Source organism: Hetaerina americana, unplaced genomic scaffold, assembly GCF_022747635.1.
Source record: "Hetaerina americana unplaced genomic scaffold, ioHetAmer1.1.p SCAF_12, whole genome shotgun sequence".
Taxonomy (NCBI): Eukaryota; Metazoa; Arthropoda; class Insecta; order Odonata; family Calopterygidae; genus Hetaerina; species Hetaerina americana.
In genome coordinates this window covers 20291463-20313542 of record NW_027286292.1, presented here as the reverse complement: position 1 = coordinate 20313542, position 22080 = coordinate 20291463, and the positions used below count along the sequence as shown (strand labels likewise).

At 39.8% G+C, this 22080-nt stretch overlaps 1 protein-coding gene across 1 annotated transcript in view; it reads left to right on the top strand.

The window, feature by feature from the left end:
- The window catches only part of olf413 (DBH like monooxygenase olf413), an 868967-nt gene that overhangs the window by 633406 nt on the left and 213481 nt on the right, over positions 1-22080 (top strand). The gene's annotated exons all lie outside the window — the stretch shown is intronic.

Genomic DNA, 22080 nt, shown 5'->3' with positions numbered 1-22080 from the left:
ATCAACACATACATACAAAACTATACCCACATCCTTTCATTTAACACGCATGCATATACATATACTATCCTCTAACAAATAATGGCACCTTAGGATGCAGTATGAAATTTATCCAATAAGTATATATAAGTGTGCAATTTGAAAAGTAGGCAGGCGAAATTCCACAACCACATGGCCATTCAACATAAAACGGTATCTTCCCCAAGAACACAGGTAGGGAATATGACCCAACGCTGCAGGTAGCAGGAGGGTCCCCCCAAGGAGAGAAACAAGGTATGGAAGGGAACCTTAAAAAGAGAAAAGGCAGAACAAACAATTCTGTAATGAGCACTACATTATTTAAAGGCATCCTAATGCGGTCATGCGGAAAGAAAAGGTTTTGAAAACAACACACACGAGGTCAGTGAAAGTGCATGCAATTGAGTAGAACTATTTATTCCCTAAACACTGAGGGTGGCTAGTGGAATTTTTGCTATCTATAACCCTGCAGTTGCAATCCCGTATTGTCCATGCCTAGAAGGAGTCCTTGAGTCTCATGGTTCTGGCATCTATTTCCCGAATTTTATATACATGGTCCCAACGACCAATGTGTGTTGGAGTGGGAATAATTTGCGAGACCTCGGTGCTAAAACATGCGGATCTGAATTTATTTAGTAAGTTACACCTAGTATTGAATCATTTTTCTTCTAGTGTTACCCACCGCCACTCTATAAGCATTTCAGCGACGCTTTCTGTTTTATCGTAAGTGTTTTTAACGAAACGGGCTGCCCGCCGTTGAACCTTGTCCGTTTCCTGAATGACGCTATTATCACTCGGATCACATACGCTGTATGCATATTCTAAATGAGGCCTTACAAGAGCGTGGTAACAACGTTCCTTGGCCTTGGAGTCACTTCTGCCGACAATGCGTCCAGTAAATCCCATTTTTTTTATGCGCTTGCCCGCAGACTATACGTATGAGAGTCCCCCAAGCGTGCGTATGCGAGCCCCTAAATATATTGATATTTATTAAATATTTGGTTTCCTTATTTATTTTTTGTATTGTCATCACTTCTTCCTGTTGAATGTGGGTAAGATAAATATAAACGAAGGAAATCAGGTGTGTGAAAATGCACGTAATTCGGGTATTATGGCCATTATATTCCGCTGGTTAAAGAGCCCGTATGCTGCGCAAAGATCCTTGGTCCAAATCTCGTTTCATGTGTGAGTGTTTGGTAAATCCGCTATTTCGAGCCGCTGAAATTTAAATGAGAGTGAAAGAGTGACTCAATCGGGATTCCCAGAGGCAAACAGGTCATGTTTAATGTTCGGTCCACCAAAAGAGTGGTGATTTTATCAGTGGTCGGCGAATCAGAATTAAATGACTGAGCACAGCACGTTATTGAAAAAAATGGAAAAATAATTGGTATATTGAAGATTTTTTCCATATCATATACTCGTCTAGGCAAGGAGTTTCTTACACCCGTCTCGCTACTCTCCATGATTTATGGACGGCCCGAAAGAGTTATGAAGTTTTCTGTAACAATGTCGTTGAAACACGGTGGAATCGACAATGTGACAAAATTTCCGTCGGCTCTGTAGACGGGGCGTGAAGGCGGTGGTGTTGGGGCGTGTCGAGGATCTTCGTGTCGGTTGCAGCTGTGATGGGCGGAGAGCGGGCGGGCCCTGGAGGTAATGGTGAGGGGGGGACGGTTAGACAAAGGTGACGGTGCCTGCGTGGCTTGCACACTCAAACTGCTTAAATATCCTATTATGTTACGTTACAACCAAGCAAAATCTTCCGACACTCTTCCTACACTTCGAAATTCCGCAAAAATTGTATCAGTATTTTTACCATAGTTAATAATTTTTCTTCCAATTTTTTGTCACTATATTGAATATTGTTTTTCCAAATTGAACAATACTCTCCGCTCCTTCACTGAGAAAAATCATATTTTCCGGAAGTTTTGATTTCATTGATATCGTCTTGAAAATAATGCCATAATATTTTCCAACAATTTAGAACATTATTTGAAGAGACCATAATTCAAATGAGTACTTACAGAAAAATACTATTTATCCACAAATTCCTTTTTTCCGTTTTTGTGATGTATGTTTTTTATTCTCTATGTACGAGTATACAGTGAACTTTTGTTTGAATTATGCTTAGCGTTATCCTTTTTAAATTGATGTATTTTTGTTCAGCTCAAAGTACCTTTATCCAAAGTAAATGTCGTATGCAATAAAGAACTTAAGTAAACTAAGTTACCGAACGTGGAAACATAATTAGCTAATTTGAATTCAAATCTCCTTAAAATCAGCAAGTTACGCTGCCGCACCATGTATTTTAAATTCAAAATTTTTACTTCTTGCTGGTACAGTCTTCGGTTATAAATGATGTAAATATATTTTAATTTTGGAAAAGTAAGACTACTTCTCTTTATGAGTCTAGATTTTAATATCAAATATCTATTATGTAAGGTTTTCGTGCAAACAAGAGTGTAATTAAACTTATTTTTATTTTTGCAAATAAACAACGAAGGACCAACAGTATGAGTGGAATATCTGTGTCACCGGACCCAAGTCATTTTCTTTTATTTTCCATGTTTGCTTTCAGAGATTTAGAGTATTTTCTATACATTCTAACGGAGTAGTATCAATCAACATGTATGCAAAGTGTGGACTGTTATATTGATTCTCCGTGACATTAAGGGAGATTTTTTCCTCTTTTTTTTCATGCAGAAATTCTGGAAAAATATAGTCGGATGCGTACGCATTGGCACTATTCATGGAAAAAATATCTTGTTTCACTGGCAAGGGAAAGCTGGAATTGAAATCATGTTCATTTATTTTTTTTCTACATTTGTTCAGTGCCAGGTTAGTATTATAATTCATTTTAAATTCGCATTTTCATGCAGCATTTTTATCGGAGAGGAGTCAAAATATTCCATTCCTCGACTAAAGATTTATCCTATATCTGGGACATTTTTCGAAATCCGTTCCAAATTTTGAATTTTTTCCCCTTGCCGAAGCACGTAAAAAAAGGCAGCCTCGAGCCACCGAGAATCCTAGTGGCCCATCGCAATTATTCCTCACGCATACTTTCTTCTCTTTCCTTGGGCTTGCGCGTCACCACGTTACGGCCTTCCTCGCCGCATTGGTCGCGTTTTATCCCGGGGAGCATCGACCGGGTCGCGCGCGACGGAGCAAACAAATTTCAATCCATGCGCTCCGTTCACTTTTCTTTTCCTCTATCGCCCACGCACTCGCCGCTGCTCGGCGTACCCCGTATAAATAAGATACGCGGACGCTGCCCGTGGATTGGCGGGGACGCCGGCGGAGAAAATGGGTCCAGCTGAGAGCGAAAGGAACGGAAAAGGGGAGGAATTTTGTTTTTTCTCTCACCTCTCGCCCCGCATTCCCCCTTGCCTTCTGCCCGGGCGGGAGCTGCAAGAGGCGTCTGCATGTGTCGTCGTCGTTTCCGCCGGCGTTGCGTGACTCCTCCCGCCTCCACCGCGGACCCATGCGCGTGTTACCCCGAGGGGCGGCGTGCGGAAGCCAAAAAGGAGGCAGGGCAGGATTGACGGTGGGGGTGGGGGGTTCCGCCCCGGGTTGTTGCCCATCTAGCATTAGGAGAATCAGAACCCATTTCCCTCCCTACTAACTGCTTCAGTATGACGCTCTTTCGCTACCCTGGAGTTCCCTCGCCTTCGCAAATAGAAAGATAAATATTTTAGCTGAACTGATCAAAATACAATGCATAACATATACAAAGCGTCACTGTTGGACAATTTAGAGTAAGAGGGTTAAGATATAGAGTAATTCCTTGCCCAGTTTCATCTTACTAAAAAATACTATTTTAATCTTACTTAATACTTACTTTACTTGATCTTTTAGTTATCATGATGGAACCCTAGGTTGTATTCCATAGCTATTTTAAGATTTTAAACCAGAACCTTTCAAGTCGTATAAAAGAGTATATCAATATTTTTTCCTTCCTTTTCCCTCCATAATTTTGTGTCGTTCCTTTAGAGTGATATCCATCTAAACTTCCCAGTTCAGCATTGTCTTTATTGAACTCTTATTTCATTGTCTTGTGCTATGAACTCCTTTACTTAAGCTCTTCTTAGCTTCATCCATCGTGCTAGAATCTGTAAGGGTATAACACACCGGAGTCTCAGCGATGAAATAATCATTTACAGATACTTTTCTTTTGACGTTTTTGTCTGAAAATTAATCGCAGTATCTTAACTAATACTCACTTAGACCTCCCTTTGTTGGTCGACCTCTCCAGTCATAACAGGCATCATCTACTGGAATCATATTTTCATATTTGACGAAATCTCTACACTGTAGTTCAATGTCGTCCATCTTCGCGTCATTCCTATTCCTTTTCTTTCCATCGTCATTACCAAGTATTTAATGTAATATTCCTTCATATTTCAATTCAATTTGGCCATTCTTTTGCACAAATTCGTATCTAAATTGTTTCCTTAATTGTCACGACTGTTAATCTATCTAGTTCGCTTATTCAGTCATGTTCAGTCATGTTCGGATGAGCCGACGGCATAATGCGTCATTTTGTATGATACTTAAAAAAACAAGTTCACAAATACATATAATATATTTACATAAATATATATATGTGTGTGTATATATATATATATATATATATATATATACCACCCTACCCTGATGTGTGAATTTTACACGCCGTCGGGCTTAGTACTGTGTGAACTCTACCATCACCTACCAAACCGACCTTCGGGTTGTGTTTATGGTTTATATATGTTTGTGTATATATATATATATACTACTATATATACTATATACTAGTATATATATATATATATACACACATATATATTTATTTATACGTATACATCTGTGAGTATAAAGGGTATTTTTACTCTACGATTTCATTGGTAAGGGAAACACGCTGCAGTTGAAGGAATTCTTGCAATACTTACAATATTTGTATCCCTCCAAGGAGATAATTTTTACGCCTTTCGATCATTTCATTTCGGACCAATTTTACTCGGATACTGTTGCATAATGAATTACTTGACGGCTTCCCATTGGCTAAAATAGAAACAGATATCTTTGAGGGTAGCATATTAGAAAATATTCTTCTTGGTTCTCTGTATTTGAAATCATTGATGGAAAATATACAGCGCCTTTTGTGCATGCATGAAAATTTTCTTGGGCCAAAACTCAAATTAAAAATAAGACAGTTTTGATGGATATCGGTTTGAAATTAAGCATTGCTCTGTTAAGGTATCACTTCTTAGACATTTAAGCACCCTGCAAGCTACCACTAGGGTGTGTGGCAGGGGTGAATACACACTGGACTTATTTTGACCCGAACATGACCCTACCTCGGTCAGACAATGCTATTCTGATCCCTTATCTATACTGGCAAAATGATATCTTAAATATATATGTTCTACTCTTAATCTTTCTAATGGTATTGACACGATCTCTCCTACCGTAGTACGATGGGAGTGATAATACTCTATCAACCTCACTGCTAAAGAGATTCTTCCAATTTATGCAAGAGATTTAATCTGTAATTTAACCTTCGCTCCGTGAGTGATTCCCAGCCTAGCTCCTCTAATATTTTGGATATTTGAAAAGGTATTCTATTAAATTGTTCTCATTGTGACCTGTATTATTTAAATACTATAATGTAGAATGCCTTGAAATGAGTTCCATTTATTTCGAAATAAAATACGGCCCTGCTTTTATTTTCGAATTAATTTTCTGATATTCACTAATATGTATTGCAATAATCACGGTGAAAAATCAATCCAGATACCGGAATAGGAGTGGCTATGTTTCCACAGTTCCCTTTTTGATCTTTGTTGCCACAATCGCTCCGCCCTCATCCTCTCCGAAAGTGAGTGGCCGGGGGCTCGGAGGTGGATCTCGCGGGTAGGCCCGCTTCCTCCGCCACAAATCACAAAAACAGAGCGACGATGGACTGACGGCCAAGGGGCAGGCCTTCACGGCCCTTTCGCCACTTCACTGCGGAAGCCGGGATCGCGAGCGGAAATGGTGGAAGACCTGCAAACACCCTTTGGATAGGGAGGGAGCTCGCAAACACGCGCGCCGCCTACGCACGCACACATTGAAATTGATAGTGAAACGCCGGATTTACCTAGCCGGGCGAGCGATTTTGTTTAAACTGGTCGTGATGTTGCTTGCCATGTATCGGTACATTCTTCCTCCGGGCGTGTTCAAGCACAGAGAGCAACGAATTTGAATGGAATGTGAACGTGTTTGTCGGGTGTAAACAAAGGAATTTTCCTCTGCGAGAAGTAATTAATGCTGTGATTTTGAGAATTCCGTATAGATGAAGAGGTTCTTACTAGGCGTGAAAATTCACAAAGTATTTTATGCTTCATAGAATTTTCTTACGATTCTATTATTATTGCTGCGTAAAATACGCAAATGCATGCTCTAAGGTCAAATATTTGGACGATTTTTTGTCTTTCATTTTTTTCGCATAACTTGTCGCAATCAGTCGTGATATTTTGGATAAAAAACCTTAAATCGACTCTTTGAGAGAATTTGATTTCTTTATAATAAACCAAGCCGTATCTACGCTTTATGCTAATAATCATCTATGCCTGAAATAATCAGTTCTTCGCTGTGTCAACTGCCTCATAGAGGTCACCGAAATAATTCGTATTTGTTCAGACTTTAGGATTGGTCACGAAGATCAAAGAGCTAATTGGAAATCTTTGGGTTTGTGAAATGTTTGGGAGGCCCCTCTCCATAGGTCAATGATATACAGTATATAGGATTGCTCCTCTCTATGCCGGAGGTAACACATTTTTTGTTGTTTATCATACCTTGTTATTCTTTCGTACATGATGTTTAAGCCGGTGTAATATGTTTTATATTTTATGTTAAGAAGCGTGTTTTAACTTTAATGTTACATGTTGCTAAGAAATGTAGATTATCAGTATTCCTCATTCTCATTTACTCCCTAGCTTTCTTTGCATTTACTTTCTGTGTCAATATTTTAATAATTAAACGAGAAGGCATTATCTAGTGGTAATATTTTGCGGATAATTTTTCGCATTTTTCATTGAAAATACTCAGTGAGTCATTGTTTAATATCATAATTACAGGTGCACAGCGAACATTAATTAAACTATCGTCAAATATCATAACATATGTATGGCAGTATATGTTATATAAAGGTGTTATTAATAATTTTTCCAGTTGGGTTTCATGAGTCTTTGTTGATAAATTTGGAATGTGTGCATAGACAGGAGGTGAATAACGATCAAATATCTTCAGTAATTATGAAAAAAATATACTTCAGCCACGAATAGGGGCTACCAGAGGTCTCAAAGGAGAATTTCCGCTGAAAAGCATATACGTACCTATAATAAAAAAGTGACAGCAGATTTAGTTTCCGCAAATGCTCTGTAAGCATTCCTTCTACATCTACATCTACATCTACTTAATACCCCGCAAGCCGCCGCAAGGGCGTGTGGCGGGGGGTGTTAGGACACCACCCGTAATTTAGAAAAGAAAGAGAAAAAAAACCGCATGCAATAACCACAAAATCATATATCCAAAAAAAAAACTTGGCATAAATTCATGCATGAACACTTACACCGCACACACATGCTTATGGTCTGTTAAACAGACTAGCATTTTTATGAAGTGATCAATTATTATATCTGGGCCTAAGTAATTGCTCATTACAGCACTGATAAAAAAATATGTTAGTTCTAGTTTTATTATTGTGAACATCAATGTAATTGGCATATGAACGTAAATACGGGTTTGGATGTTTTTTCTTTATTGTGTTTAGATCAGTTTATCAACTTCTTGTAAGATAAAAGATAATGCTTAATTGGGGATTAAATTACAAACTTGGTCAGAATTGTGGATTCGTTTGAATTCCTTTCGAGTCTGCCTTCACTACCGAGTTTAGAGCAAATTATTTACTCAAGCGAAGTAAATCCCTTTGTATTTCGACCATTGGTACCCGTCACCTTCGACTAGGATCCTCCGTCCACGTCAGAATCAGTGAATGTACGAGTGCAGCTCGTAATATGGGCAGCTTTGACTCGCCAGTAGTTCAAACACGATGAATTCACTGCAAAACTTGGCCCTCCCATCTTCCCGTCACCTAATCCACCTCCATCGACTCCCTCAAGGAAGCGCAGAGTGAGGGAAGAGGATGCTGGTAGATCTCAAATGAATGTACTTATCTAACAAGGGTAGTCCCAGAGGATGTTCTTATTTGTTTCATCCATCCTATCGGTTGTTCTTCATCTGAGCAGATGGTTCAATCTTTAACCGAATGGGCCTTCCCTCGGAGCGAAACGCTTCAAAAGTAAATGTAAAGCGGCGGAAGGGGTAGACTCCCTGGCCACACCCCTTAACCTAACCATCTTCCGGTCCTCCCCTCGCTCTAGAGTCCACCCTTCTTTCCGTCTGAAACTCCCACACTGTACGCGGCCCACTGGTCCATGGGGCGAGGAAGAATTCTACTTTACCCGCCCTCGACTAACCCCCGTAAGCTGTACCTTGTAAGCACTTAATAACTCCCTTGTCTAGTCTGCAAAAAGCAGCCACTTCCTCGCCATCAACCCACCCTCCCTCCCCTCACGGCCCCACCCGTTCTTGTCCTTTCCCCGTGCGGCACCCCCCGAAATCTTCCCACCCAGGTCAAACCCCCCTTTCCCCGTCCCCTTCGTCTGCTGCTATCGCCTTGTTAATTCACTCCACCAAGCGATGAAATTGTTAGCCGGGGAGGGAGACTCGGGGTTTGTTGAAGAATACAAAGAAATGCTAACGAAGAAGATCTTGGACGGTGACTTATTTTTATACTCCGATGGGGAACTTTTTATTTCTTCTGTTCGATGAATCTGTTGGGGTCGGTGAGGAGTAGTAGACTGAGGCCATTGGTGCGTCTCGGATAAAATCGAAGCGTTCAAATAATATATTTTTTCGAGATTGTCCCTTAAAGACTTATCTCATGGTAATGTCTCAAGGGGGTTGCTTAAGGAGTGGAGGGGGACATTGTCTTTCAACGGGCTGCCCCGGGGAAGTTTTTCTGGGCTTCAATTGATTTTTGAGTTCTGGAAGAAAATGGAAATATGAACAACCCCTCTTTCAAATTTGGTGATCACCTCGTCATCACTGTCCTCAAAGCCGTGAAAGGGGGGAATTTTATTTCGCTTTCGGATCAATTGTGGCAAAGCAAATCCAATACCAAAGTTGCCTTAATTGATGTGGAAACTGAGGAAAGACTCAAGAGACAAGTCCGAAGAAAATATTTGATACAATGTCCAATTAAGGAATTGAACGTGATCAGCTAACCCACCCCTGAAATAATCGGAACGTAAATCGAATTTTATCTCATGCTTCAAAGAGTTTCGTTATCTGTGTCTGAGTGGAAACAACTCCTATTGCATTCATCACTCTTTTGTGGTGCAAGTATCTTGCGCAGCTCAAAAACTTTGAAGACAAGGCATAGTCAGTGGTTATTATTCATTGTTAATATTAAATCTGTAAAATTTTTATACCAGGTGCATGGTAAAATTGTCTCCATCATTTTTGACAGTCGGGTTAATTTGCTTTTGGACGTAGTAAAAAATATATGGACCGTTTGAGGACCTGTGAAATAGAGCGCCCTAGGTCACATAATTCAATGTAAAGCTTTTAATTAGCTAAGCGTGGATATCACGCTGGAAACCAAACAGTTGAAAATATTCTCAAGAACAATGTTGTTTGAGATTCAGGCGGAAAATATTAGTTTTTGTTAACAATCTCTTCACATTTCCCCAGATTATTCTTAAGAAGCTTCAGAAGAAAGAATCATCCCTGTATAATTGCTGTGCCTAATCTATGCATAAAAGGGAAAATATAAAAATTGGATACCTTTTAAAAATGAACGGTTAGATAAATACCCTCTCTAACTATGGTAACATTTCTGTCATTGCTTCAAATCCTTGGAGTGATCTGTTTGTCAACTTATCTTCAATATTCAAGGCCTAGTTTTTCCCCAATTAGAATGATTGACTCTCCAAGGAACTTTATGTTCCTTAGTTCATGATACATCCAGGTAAGGAGTCCCCTCTCATGATATTATGCGGTGGTTTCAAGTTAATTAGGAAAATGTACACTCTCCTTTCTTGGATTTTATTAGGAATTCTACGGAAATTCCGGTGTAATGTTTTCGTAGCGTCCTTTAACATAAATAGTGTTTTAACCGATTTTACGTCTTTTCCTAAACTAGAAATTTTAGTAGTATTTCTTACATTAGGTGCCTTCTAATGACGCTATCACATATCTATATATTTATGCTATATCTGTAAGATTATAGAGCAAAACAAATATAATTGTTCCTACGCACATCAAGTCTTAATTTAAAGATATCTGTGAATTCAATTTGTGTTCCTTCGTTGAACTTATAAATTAATTTGAAGTTTGAGAAACGGGGCCTAGATTGATGACATTTAAAAAGTTGTCCTATAATTCCAAGAGTAAAATTTTCCAGGTTTTTGGGGCTTGTGTGGCCCCATCATTTGTATTCTTACTGTAGGGCTATTCATTATCATTTCAATGAAAGGTGCAAATAAGCTTTCAGCTGAGAATTAGGAGTTCATTACCGAGGCAAGAATTAAGTTTATTATTCTCAACTCGAAAATACGAAGCGTAATAAAAACCGGTCAAATGCCCGGCACGAACAAGACTTTGCATTTGCAACGCTTTATGGAGACCAAGGTCTTTTAAAACTTTCTTTGTCAAAAGTTATAATTGATGTTGTGTATGGATAGAAGAAAGGACTGTAAAAAGTGGAGGGCTTTGTTTAATTAATACAGGCCGTACATCATGCATACAAATAAAAATTACTTCATGGAACTCAGGAGACATTCTAACTTGGTGAAAGCTACCCGCCAGGGTTAGACATCGCCTTAATTGATTGGTTCAGGTTTATAAATAAAACATTATGATATGGGTACATAAAAAATACAGTCTTTTAAACTTGAACGATATTCTTGATATATCGTTTTCAATTGATTAATTTAGACGGCGATTTACATCCATCCAATACTTAAAAGGATTAAACATTTGAAATTTTTATTTATTTCAAATTTTCCCAATGCGGCTTCTATTTGTTTTTCCTTTGTCTTAGGTGAGCCCTTTTTTATTCAAATGCTAGTAAGTTTCTGCTGTAGTAGTAGTAGTATTTAGGGGAGGCGATCGAAAGCTGAGGTTATTTGCACCATAGGGGATGGACAGGAAAGGATGAAGGGTGGAGAGAAACCCGGCGTCGGTATTAGCCTACTCTTTACGAAAGGCGCCAAGGAGTCCGCAGGTTAACGTCCCATCAGACGGACGGCGTACTCACTCAAATTGCCCTCCACAAAGCACCTCAAGTAGGGATCAAGATACCTCTGAAAAATATTCAACACCGCCGGGATTTGAACCCAGGCCCTTTGGGTGGGAAGCCAGTACGTTAGCCACCTCACCATCTCGATCCCCAAGTTTCTGAAATAGCTTTAATTGGTCATTTACCAAGTAGTTTGATTCATTTGAGCAATTTTCCTATTATGGTCTCAGTTTAAATATGCTGGACAAATATCTATAGATATTTATGATTAAAACTTTTCCGAAGACAGATGAACGAGGAAAAAAGTGATGATGTTATTCAGGTATTACATTTATTTAAAGTGAAAAGGGGGGCGTATTTTTGGCGTGAATCATTGTGTGTACTCTTATTTATGGCGTATCAATGATCTAACATGAGTTACATCATGAAACATTATAATTCTATATAGTGATGAAAATTTGAATTCTGTCTTTAGCAACATCAATTTTAATTGAAAGCATATATACGACGGAGAACTTTCCTTAAATATTTGTGCCGTGAGTTTTATTAACTTTCAGTAACCCCACTAAGTGTCAGTGGAGGTATCTTCTAAGCAGAAAATTTCTTTTTGCCTAGTTTCCTCTTTTGTAGTGAAATATTGCATACAACGAGCAGTCACTGTACTAATGACAATTTTACAGTTTCCCGTTCGTGTCATGACTTCAGTTGCTTGACAGATGACCAAATATCTTGTTTTTATTTTTAGTATCTGGTGCTTCTCCAAAATTCACACCAAATCTAGCGTATAATAGCGAAAATCATAGTGTTTGTCCTTATCATTAATTTAAATCCTTGGTAATAACTTATTATGTGCTGTATGAGATAAGAAATGCCCAGCCTCGTAGATGAGCAATCATGACGACCATCCAGAGAAATTTGAGAAATGCCATATGAACTGTAATGATTAATGGGAAGAATGGTAGTAATAATTGATTGTCCTGTATTGTCCTGGAAAAAATGATCTGCTTCATCCCGTGTTTTTTAGATGAATGATTTAAACGTCTTCTGGTTTACGTTGGAACGGTGTGACAACTGTTCTATCTCTTTCTTTTTATTCAGTATTTCTTCTTTACTGTATTCCTACTCCTCGGAGGTTCAATTTACTCTCTGGAAATCGGTCTAGTTTACTAGCTACAACATTTGATTTAGAACTGTGTCATGCCGCTCCCAGAATCTACACGAACCTGGAACATTAGTTTAATATTTGAGTGGTTATTTTTCCGAAGCTCGTGTATTTTTTTGCAGAGCTACCACCGTCCTGGCTCTTTCTTTAGGCTCCTTGAATACTTTTTTCCTATTCTATCCTTGTTTTTCCGAATATATTTGCTTCTCTAATCCATCGTCCTATAAATTTTCCGCCCTCAAGCACTTCACTTAATGTTTTGTTTTCCCTATTCCTGGGTTATATAAGACCAGGCCCTGAAGTTGGTGTAACTTATGGATTCCAAATTATTATACATTTGAGTAACAGAATTAAGGCTGTCTCATACTTCTTAAGCCTATCATGGCGTCTGCAGGCATGAGCGCGAATGGCGCTTCTACCGACGATGGGAAAGTGGGACGAGAGTTTGCAGTGAAGTGTTCCATGCTCAGTAAGGTAATCAGGCATGCATGCAATGGATACTCTTGAAGCTAATCGCGTGACTGACAGCTAATTTCATTTTAGTTGGGATATTCGCATAAAAGTTTGAATTTTTTGAGTTGAGATGAAAATAAATTCTATCTCTTAGGTCATCGTATTGAAAAAGAACAGTTTGGAGAAACAGTGAACTCAACAAAGACATTTATTTCCCTTTAAAAATACAAGTGCAGGAGAAAATTGCCGGCTGGAAACTGAGTGTTCTTCTCGTCGTGCATAAGCGCACGAGTCATCTTTTTCCATTTTCAGCCGAGGGAAAAATTCTCCTCCAACTCATCGGAAGACTGGGAGCTAACTACATAATGATCGTTCCCAGATTTCTGTAACTGCAGTATAAATTTTGTGCAAAGATAATAATGTTAATCGGAAATGCGTCCTTTCAAAAAATAAAGTTCAATGTTGTAGTTTTGATTATTCGACTGTAGCTGGAAATTAGTGTGTTTTGATGAATAGAATGAGCCGAGATAAATTGTAGTATCAAAACATGAAGAGCAAAATCAGCCGTGATAAAAGTCATGTTTTCAAAATAACTTCCAAGAAAATTATGTAGAACATGTGAGTTTCCTTCAAATGAAAACACCTCACAGTTGCTCGTCGTATTGATGTCATCGTCTCGTGATGATCCTATATCCGGATATGAGGTCGTCATCTGGCAAATATTTTCGTTCCATTGCAAATGGTCGTATGTGGTAAGCTCTCATTTTCGCTCTGACAGCACGAGTTGCATCCATCTGATTCTCACCCCTTCCACGGTGCTTCAACTCCTACCCCGAACCCTCACTCGCAAACATTCACCATATTCCCGGGGCAATACGACTCCTTTTCCCGTTATCGTTGCCCCCGAAGCCCATCATCCCATGGGCAAGGGGAGACGGAGCCACTGAAGTCGTCAGAGAGAGAGAACTTCTCCCAGAGGCCCCCCGAGTGGCACTCTAGGCGTCACGAATATCATCATCCTGATACACGGAAATGAATTCGGCACAAAAAGAGGAGTTGGGAGGGTTGGGGCGTGCTGGTTTTCTCCACCTCGCTCCTCGTACCACTCTGATCGCTTACCTCCCCTCCCTGACACGCGTACACTGAACCACAATCTTCGTCAAGATGCACCCCATCTGCCGGGAAGCGCGCATTAACTTAAGTCTTATTCCCAATCCCTCACACTCCCCAGCTTCGCGACATCCTAGGCTTCCAAATCCCGGGGAAGCAAAGGCAAACACGGCCAAGGTTTTGTTCGAGAAGTTTCTTCTCCGTTCTCTCTGTTTTTTTTCCTGAGCCGCAAAATGTTTTTATTTCCCTCTCGTATGTCTCTCTCTCTCTTCTCGACACCCCCCTCATCGTTATCCCGTTTCTCTCCTTCGTCAAGGAATGTCTTTTTCCATCCGTGTCAAATCGGAGGCTGCTTCATGACGTCCCCTGGACAAGGTGGGCATAATCATTCAGAGTGCTGCTCTCGATCCCTCCCCCTCTATCTCTCAGATATGAAAAGGCAACTGAAGAAACTCGTCTTTCGCTCGTTCATTGCGTGTCCTTTTCTTTTCGCTCCTGGACGTCGGCGTACATTGTTGTGGCTGGGTTAAGAAGGGCAAGGAACTGCGCATTGATGGAAGAAGTACCTACCCTCTGTGCTCTTGGATTCCAGCGAATGCTCGTCCTGCCTGCCCTCGCTTTGACTCTCCGCGCTTACGTGTGAGCCGTTCCCTGCAATATGACGGACAGTGAGATATTCTTTCAGCGTTGTTTCTCAATATTATAATTCTAATATTTTAAAAAATAATCCAAACTCCTGCATGTTGCGTATGCTGATGTGTTTCTTGTGAGAGAAAATAATTGTACACATTTCGTTTCTTTATGCTCGGAAGAATTTGTTTTCTTTCGCTCTCGCCAAAATACGAGGTTACTCCACATACCAGTAAACCTTACTTTAAACTAATGACTAAAATGATATTCATATGCACATTATTGCGATAGATATCATTTTAAATTATTTAGATTGTATCTTGCATGTTTATGGCGGCACGCATGTGTCTTTTCCTGTTCCAATATGGGGCGAATATTTTATTGGGCAAATGTGATTAAAATGTTGAAATCGGATATTTTGTCTAGTAGCACATGTCAGTCAAATTATCCATTCCTTACACTATTCAATCAGCCTGAATTCTTCGTGAACGCTGTCAATTGGAACTATTTTTATAGGTTAAGCTAAAATTAAAATTCAGTCAGCACCGTATCATAATGTAATACCGAATGGTTTAGAGCATAGAATTCCGAATGGTATAATTTCATTGTACTGAGTTCAGCCGCATAGGTTTTTTCTCCGCATTGCCTTCGTCTCATTTCACTTACCCTCTCAACCAACCCCCTCTCAATCATGTCTCAAATATCCGTTTAGAGGTGTACACGTGAGAAGGGACCCCCTCTTTCCTTCACTCCACGGAATAATCTTAATTTTTTTGCCCTTTCCAAACTATTCCATCCTTTATTACATTAACTACTCTGCCGGCGATATCCGTAAGCCATTCGCGCGTCAACACGCTGCATTTCTGCTCGATTTTTTTGGAGTTCGCCGCCAAAATATCGAGGAAGGCGAAAGACAGGCTAGTCTTACGTTCTAGTTACTAGACGTTGCATCGGAAGGTCATTTGAATCAATCAGATTTTGATTATAACTTCAAATGTTAAAACGCAATGCCTGGAAATGTTAATGGTCCATTTATTTTAAGGAATTACACCATTAAGTACTAGTTTTCTCACAGTTCAGGCTGAAGTTTGCATTGAATGATTGCTACCGGCCACTTACCCAAAAGGCACCGAACGCTCTATCCCTCTGCTATGGATGACTACGACAGTTAAAAGTACTTTCAACTGAATTACAACACATGTTTATCATAACTTATAAATTATTATTTCGGGAAGATGAAACTTAGCATGCGTATAAAATACTACAGTCATAATAATTAAGAAAAGTGTGTGGCTGCTTTGAAATAAAAATGACTGCGTATTTCAGAATATGTCGTTATAGTGACTAATCCAATTCTATTTAAAATACTCTAACTGGATTAAGACGCCTACCAGTCCTACCTATGACTTGTGTGAAGGGATGTATTGTCAGTAGAATCACGGCAACACACCAATAACACGTTACTTGAAACGTTACGAAGTAATGGAGAGATAAAATAATTCCAGCGTTTACAATACTTCAGGCGAACGGTAATTTTACTTGCTTGTGAGACAAAAAAACAAGGAGTTATTGGATATTTCTAGAGCAAGATTTGCAGCTGCCGTTATTCAATTTTCCAGGTTAAAATTTTCCCATGACTCACATTCTTCTTAATCTTCACTGGATCTTCCTATTGGTTTTTGCATTAAATTGTATCCTTCCATTTTTTTCCTCATGAAATAACTGTATCCAGTTTATATACAATCCATTCCTTTTTCTTTTACGCCCACTTAGTATTTTAATATTCCTCTCCGGCACAATGCTTCAAAAGCTGCGGGTCTCTAAATGTCAGTTTTTAATTTGTCCAACTTTTTGATACGTAACAGTTGCGTTCTCCACTCGTTTGTCTTAGCAAACTGCTTAATCGCCTGCTATTGCAGTGTCTGTATACGGATGAGTTGTCACTCCATTATGAAATGTTGCCTCGCTTGGGTTCCCTAACATTTAAATACACTTCACCTTTCGAGTTAAAGGTTGATATTTAAGTTGATTAATGTTCTTATTCAGGTTTTTGCTCCTCAGAGCTGCCAGAACCCAACCTTTTTTTTAACTTTTGGAAAATTTTCTTATTAATTCGTCATATTTTCTCATTAACTTTATTTATTCAACAATTTGTTCTCTTTAATGTACAACGTTAGTTACATGAAACCTCTGGAGCGCTGGTTTAAGCATGCTTTTGACTATTCATGCAATTTACCAAAATAAAAACAATAATGGTAAATGTAAAAGAAATTTTACTTTGAAATCGACTTCTAAAATATTTGCAGAGTTTAAAATTCCACTGTTGTGTACTTTAACTGTTACGTACGTTTGCCGTCAAAGCGTTCACAGTACGCCTTTAACAGTAAATGCAGGGTAGTTTAATCCATCTCCTTGGCTGACGGATCTCAGTTTTTATGCATCACTGGGGTAAATAAATGCTGTTAGGAAGTCTTTCTTGCATTTGATCATCAGCAGGTCAAGGATAAACAATGTAGCACACTTAAAAGCGTAGAGCTTAATTCTGTTTGTTTCGATTTTTTTAAGTAATGGTCCTGGGTATACATTTTCGCCCTGATAGAAATATTTTATACTGCATTTTCTCTGTTGCGTTCTGTGCGAAAAAAAATGTCTTCTTCTTTTTCGTCCAAAACTCTATGTCACCCGTAATTACCAGGTTTTCCAACTTATTTAAAAGCATTAATTTTATTTAATTATTAGTATGAGCCGTAAAGGCTGGATTCCGTGAGATAAATGAATAGAATAACTGTAATCTACTTTGAGTTATATTTTGGGTGCATATGTCAAGATTGAAGAATCCAAGCAAACTAAAATTATTTCGAAGGAGCTAGAAAACAATGCTGAAATAGTGATATATGTTTTTGCCTGAAAAATAATGGAATGATTTAACAATTATGATTTTTCAGTTTCAATAAAATAAAAATTTCCAAATAATTTGGAATAAAATTGGTATGAAATTGACTCTTTGGCCATCTGTCATTGGAGGATTTATTTGAACACGTGCAATGTCTAGTCAGGGGAGAAATTTGAAAGATTAATTTTTAATGCTAATTTTTTTTAACTCCTGCGTTTCATAGGGATCTGATTTGATATTAGGCCAAAAATAAATGGTAATTTGCAATAACGAACGTCAACACTCTTGAGCACCAAGGAAAATTTCAAATGTTAATCAATTCCATTTTCAAAAATTGTTTCAAGTTTACACGGTTACATTGATAAGCACTCCATCATTTATCTTGTCCGTTGGTAAATTTATGTCTTAGAGGATGCAGAGTTCGTAGTAGTAGTATTTAGGGTAGGCAACCGACAGCTGAGATCATTTGCGCCATAGGGGATGGACAGGAAAGGATGAAGGGTGGAGAGAAACCCGGCGTTGGCATTAGGCTACTCTTTACGAAAGGCGCCAAGGAGTCCGCAGCTCATCGTCCCATCCGACGGACGGCGTACTCACTCAAATTGCCCTCCACAAAGCACCTCAAGTAGGGATTAAGATACCTCTGAAAAATATTCAACACCGCCGGGATTTGAACCCGGGCCATCTGGGTGGGAAACCAGTACGTTAGCACCCTCACCATCTCGATCCCCGGCAGAGTTCGTTGAATTTAAGAGAGGTTCTGAAATAATCACTAGCACTGACTTAAGTTTTACTATCCAATTTTGTCCGTAGCGCAACCTCAGAATTGTTTCCAAATTTACCGCTCTGTCCTACTTTTGAATCAGAAAAAATTGAAGAATAAGCTGCGTATTACGCCAAACAATTTAACGGCGATCACATCAACTAACCGAAATCGTAACTGATTGAAAATGAACATTTTTCCCCTACCGTCATCTCCACTCCCAACTTTGCTCAATCCCATCCCCTTACGTCACCTACCTTAGCCCTCAACCCATCTTCTTCCCCCCCCATACCACCTCACCGTGACCACTCCAAAATCGCCCATCTTTCCGCTCCTCGTCGCCCTTGCTCACCACCCCTCCTGGAATTCATTTCGAGAGCATGCAGCTGGTTGGCAACATACGTGACTGCCATAGAAAGATAGCCGAGGAGGGAGGTTCGTCGTTGCTTCAGATTTCTCGTGACGAAAATGGGGCCCGAGTTAGCCCTTGGCGGACTCCACACCACTATCCCCTCCCGCAGCCACTTTTTGGGCCCCCCTCCCTCTCTCCCACGCTCCTCCTCCACGAATCGCCCTCATTCCACCCCCTCAACACCACCCTCTTCCCATCCCCCAAAAACCAACTCTCCCTCTCCACCGTCTGGTGACCAACTCATTCCGCTCTCCCTTCTCAACTCGTCGTCCAGCTCCACTACCATCCATTCACCTATCCACAGCTCTTCAAGAGCCCATCCCTCCTGGGGTTGCCACCCGTATTACGCTCCAGAGACCCTGGGGCGCTGAGAAGCCACCCTTAACCAAATTCCTCCCCCTGGACCCTCCGATGGAAATTTTTGGCATATAAATTGGGTATATTATTCGTCATTATTGTTCTTCGTCATTCCTCGGGGGATGCTCGGAATTTTTCCATAATTATGGGTGTGGAGCGCACGCAAGTCACTGAATAATGGCCCGGTGGCCATGGGGCACGGTGGTGGTTGCCATGTATCTGGACGCTGGGGGAGGGAGAGTCAGACAGCCGGTCGCTTTAATCGTCTTGGTGGACCAAGTCGCATGGGCCCTTCGCGGGAATCTTGGGACGCGCTTCCTCGGCTCGACAGGGGCAAGTGGGATGTGTAGATTGAGAGCGCCGGTGCGTGCGGTTATTTGATTACCTGATGCGAGGAAGCCCACGCCGTCACCGGTACCGAGTTGAGCGGCTCACGGGCGAGAGCGTGCTCTTTCGACGGAGGGACCCAGCTCACCCCCCTCCGTCCGAAACCCTTTTCCCCTTGTCTGCGCTCCTCATTTGTCTTCACGTCCCTGCGTACTCGCCTCCCTCCACCACCTTGCTCCTCGGCTCACTCCTCACTCCTAAATTTAATCCTTTCGGTCCGCAGGCGCCTTCGATGTTTCCGCGGAGATAGTGTGCGAGTGAGCACATGCCCTGAATTTTACTCCAATATTGCTATCCTCTCACCTCGCCTTCTCGCGCGCTGTTAAAAAATCAGCTTCATTTTTTTTAGGAAAATGTAAGTAGCGTCCCTTTCATCTTTCCTCCTCTACGTGGTCAGAGAAATTTCCGAGGCGAACGAAGGGAGGGAGCATTAATGGTACCGCAAACGCTGCTATGTGAAATGTTCACACTAATGTGAGGAATTTCATTTTACCGTCCCCTCCACCCTTCCAATCAACCCCGTATATTCTCGAAGCAGTCCTTGTAAAAATTATTGAACGAACGAAAAAGGGAAATATTAACTCTTGTTGTTTCTGCCAAAAATATGTTACGATGTAAGTTCATGTACGTCCACAAAATACTCTACACAGCCATCACGCGCTGTGTGGCAGAGGTTGCACGATATGCTCAGAAACTAAAATGAAAATGGCATGGTTATCAGGGTGCATGAAGTGAAACTTTAAGTTTACTGGGCGTTGAATGTTTATCGTAATGGATAGTGCATATCATATTTTGAAAACAATGGAAATTGGTGCCATGCTATTAGAAGAGAGAACGTATTTCTCTCTCTCTTTTTAGTTTCCCGAAAGGTCACGGTGAAAATGACAACGGTCAGCCTTCGAAATAGTCAAGTTTGTCCTGAAGCAGCTCCCGAGGTTGGGCCAAAATTTCTTTAGCGGCCGATTGCTCCACAAAATAGGCCTCGCGGTCGTCTGTTGGTTGTGTCTGCCTGTAAATGGAATGAATTGTTAATGCATTCACTCATGACCTTGGTGTCACGGCATTTAATCATCATATTTTCAGAGTTTACTTTAGTCCAATTATGTGGCGATAGATTGAATACAAAAACATATCCTCTTAGATTATTTCTCTCAATTTAGGTTGATGATCACGTGAACCCATCTTCCATTAAAGGCTGAATATAAAAACAGAAATTATTGCAAAAACTCTAAGAACTATAGGCATAGGTTAGTCTACAAACAATTTAACATCGCCCATTTTGTCCAAAATTGCGTTTGATGCTAGCAAAGTAGGACTTATTTTTTATCTTTTAAATCGTTTAACATTTAATTTTTTTGCTATCTAGACCCCGGGTATGTAATGGCGACTGAATAGTCTTATGTATTTAGTCCCTAGCTCTAGCTCATCTACTCGATGCACACTTATGGCGCCAAAAATCTCAAAATGGTATATGTTTACTTTAACTGTACGTATACGCTAAGAAACTTAACGCCTTAGAATGAGACGGGAACAGTTTCCCTTCTTTGCATGAAAACATTACTCAGCGTCACATTTTTTTCATTTTTCTTCCTCATGCATATTCTGCGCTGTACACTCCACTCAACGAGTACGTTGCTGGTCGTAAAGCGCACGTCTTCACTTGTTGAGTGCGGCAACTGAAATCGTATGCATTTTAAAGAAATACAATTATAAGGACTTTGATAAAGACTTCAGTCTTGAAATAATTAAGAGGTTATCTTAATTTAGGTATTTCACTTTTCTGAATAATATAGTACTTATACTTAAAACAGATTGGATAGTTTCTAAGAAAATTATCATAGGAATACTTTGTCCATGCATCTTGAATACTGAAAATGAGTCCTCAAAATCCTATTTATTTGCTATGAGCGTTAGACGTGAGAAAAGTCTATTGTTTTAGACTGATGAAAGTATTGCTTGCAAAAGATGAGTAATCGTTGAGTCATTATTTATGGGAATGAGGAGAACTTATGGTTAATCATCAATCCATACTTTATCAATTATATAAAAGTTCAATGTTCATCTAGTAACAAAAAAAACCTTTCGGTATTGAAATTTATGCAGATAATATGACGGAAAAAAATCACATCATATTTAAAGAATTGGACTGATTTCAAGAGTACGCGTATAAGTTGCCATAACTTTGTTTTACGAGTACCATAATCCAAGAAATCAGTTTTCCCATTCATTCAACGGTAATCATTGTTCATTGCCGATTATTAATTGTTCTTATTCTTCTACTGCTAAGAAACAGGATATAATATGTTAATTGCTGTATTTTCCCACCCCGATAGCATTTTCTATGTAACTTTTCCCCGGTATTATGCCTTGTTTCCTTCGTGCCCTCATTGCATATATGAGTAAAAACGGAAAAGTTAACATCAATGTAGTGTCCTACAGCGCACACGCTTTCTTAAGCAGTACTCCCAATATGAAAAGCAGCACTTGCGTTAGACAAATGAGACCAACTCATTAAAGGAGCATTTTGATCCCCGCACCACAAGAATGCCTCCGCATTCACCGGAGT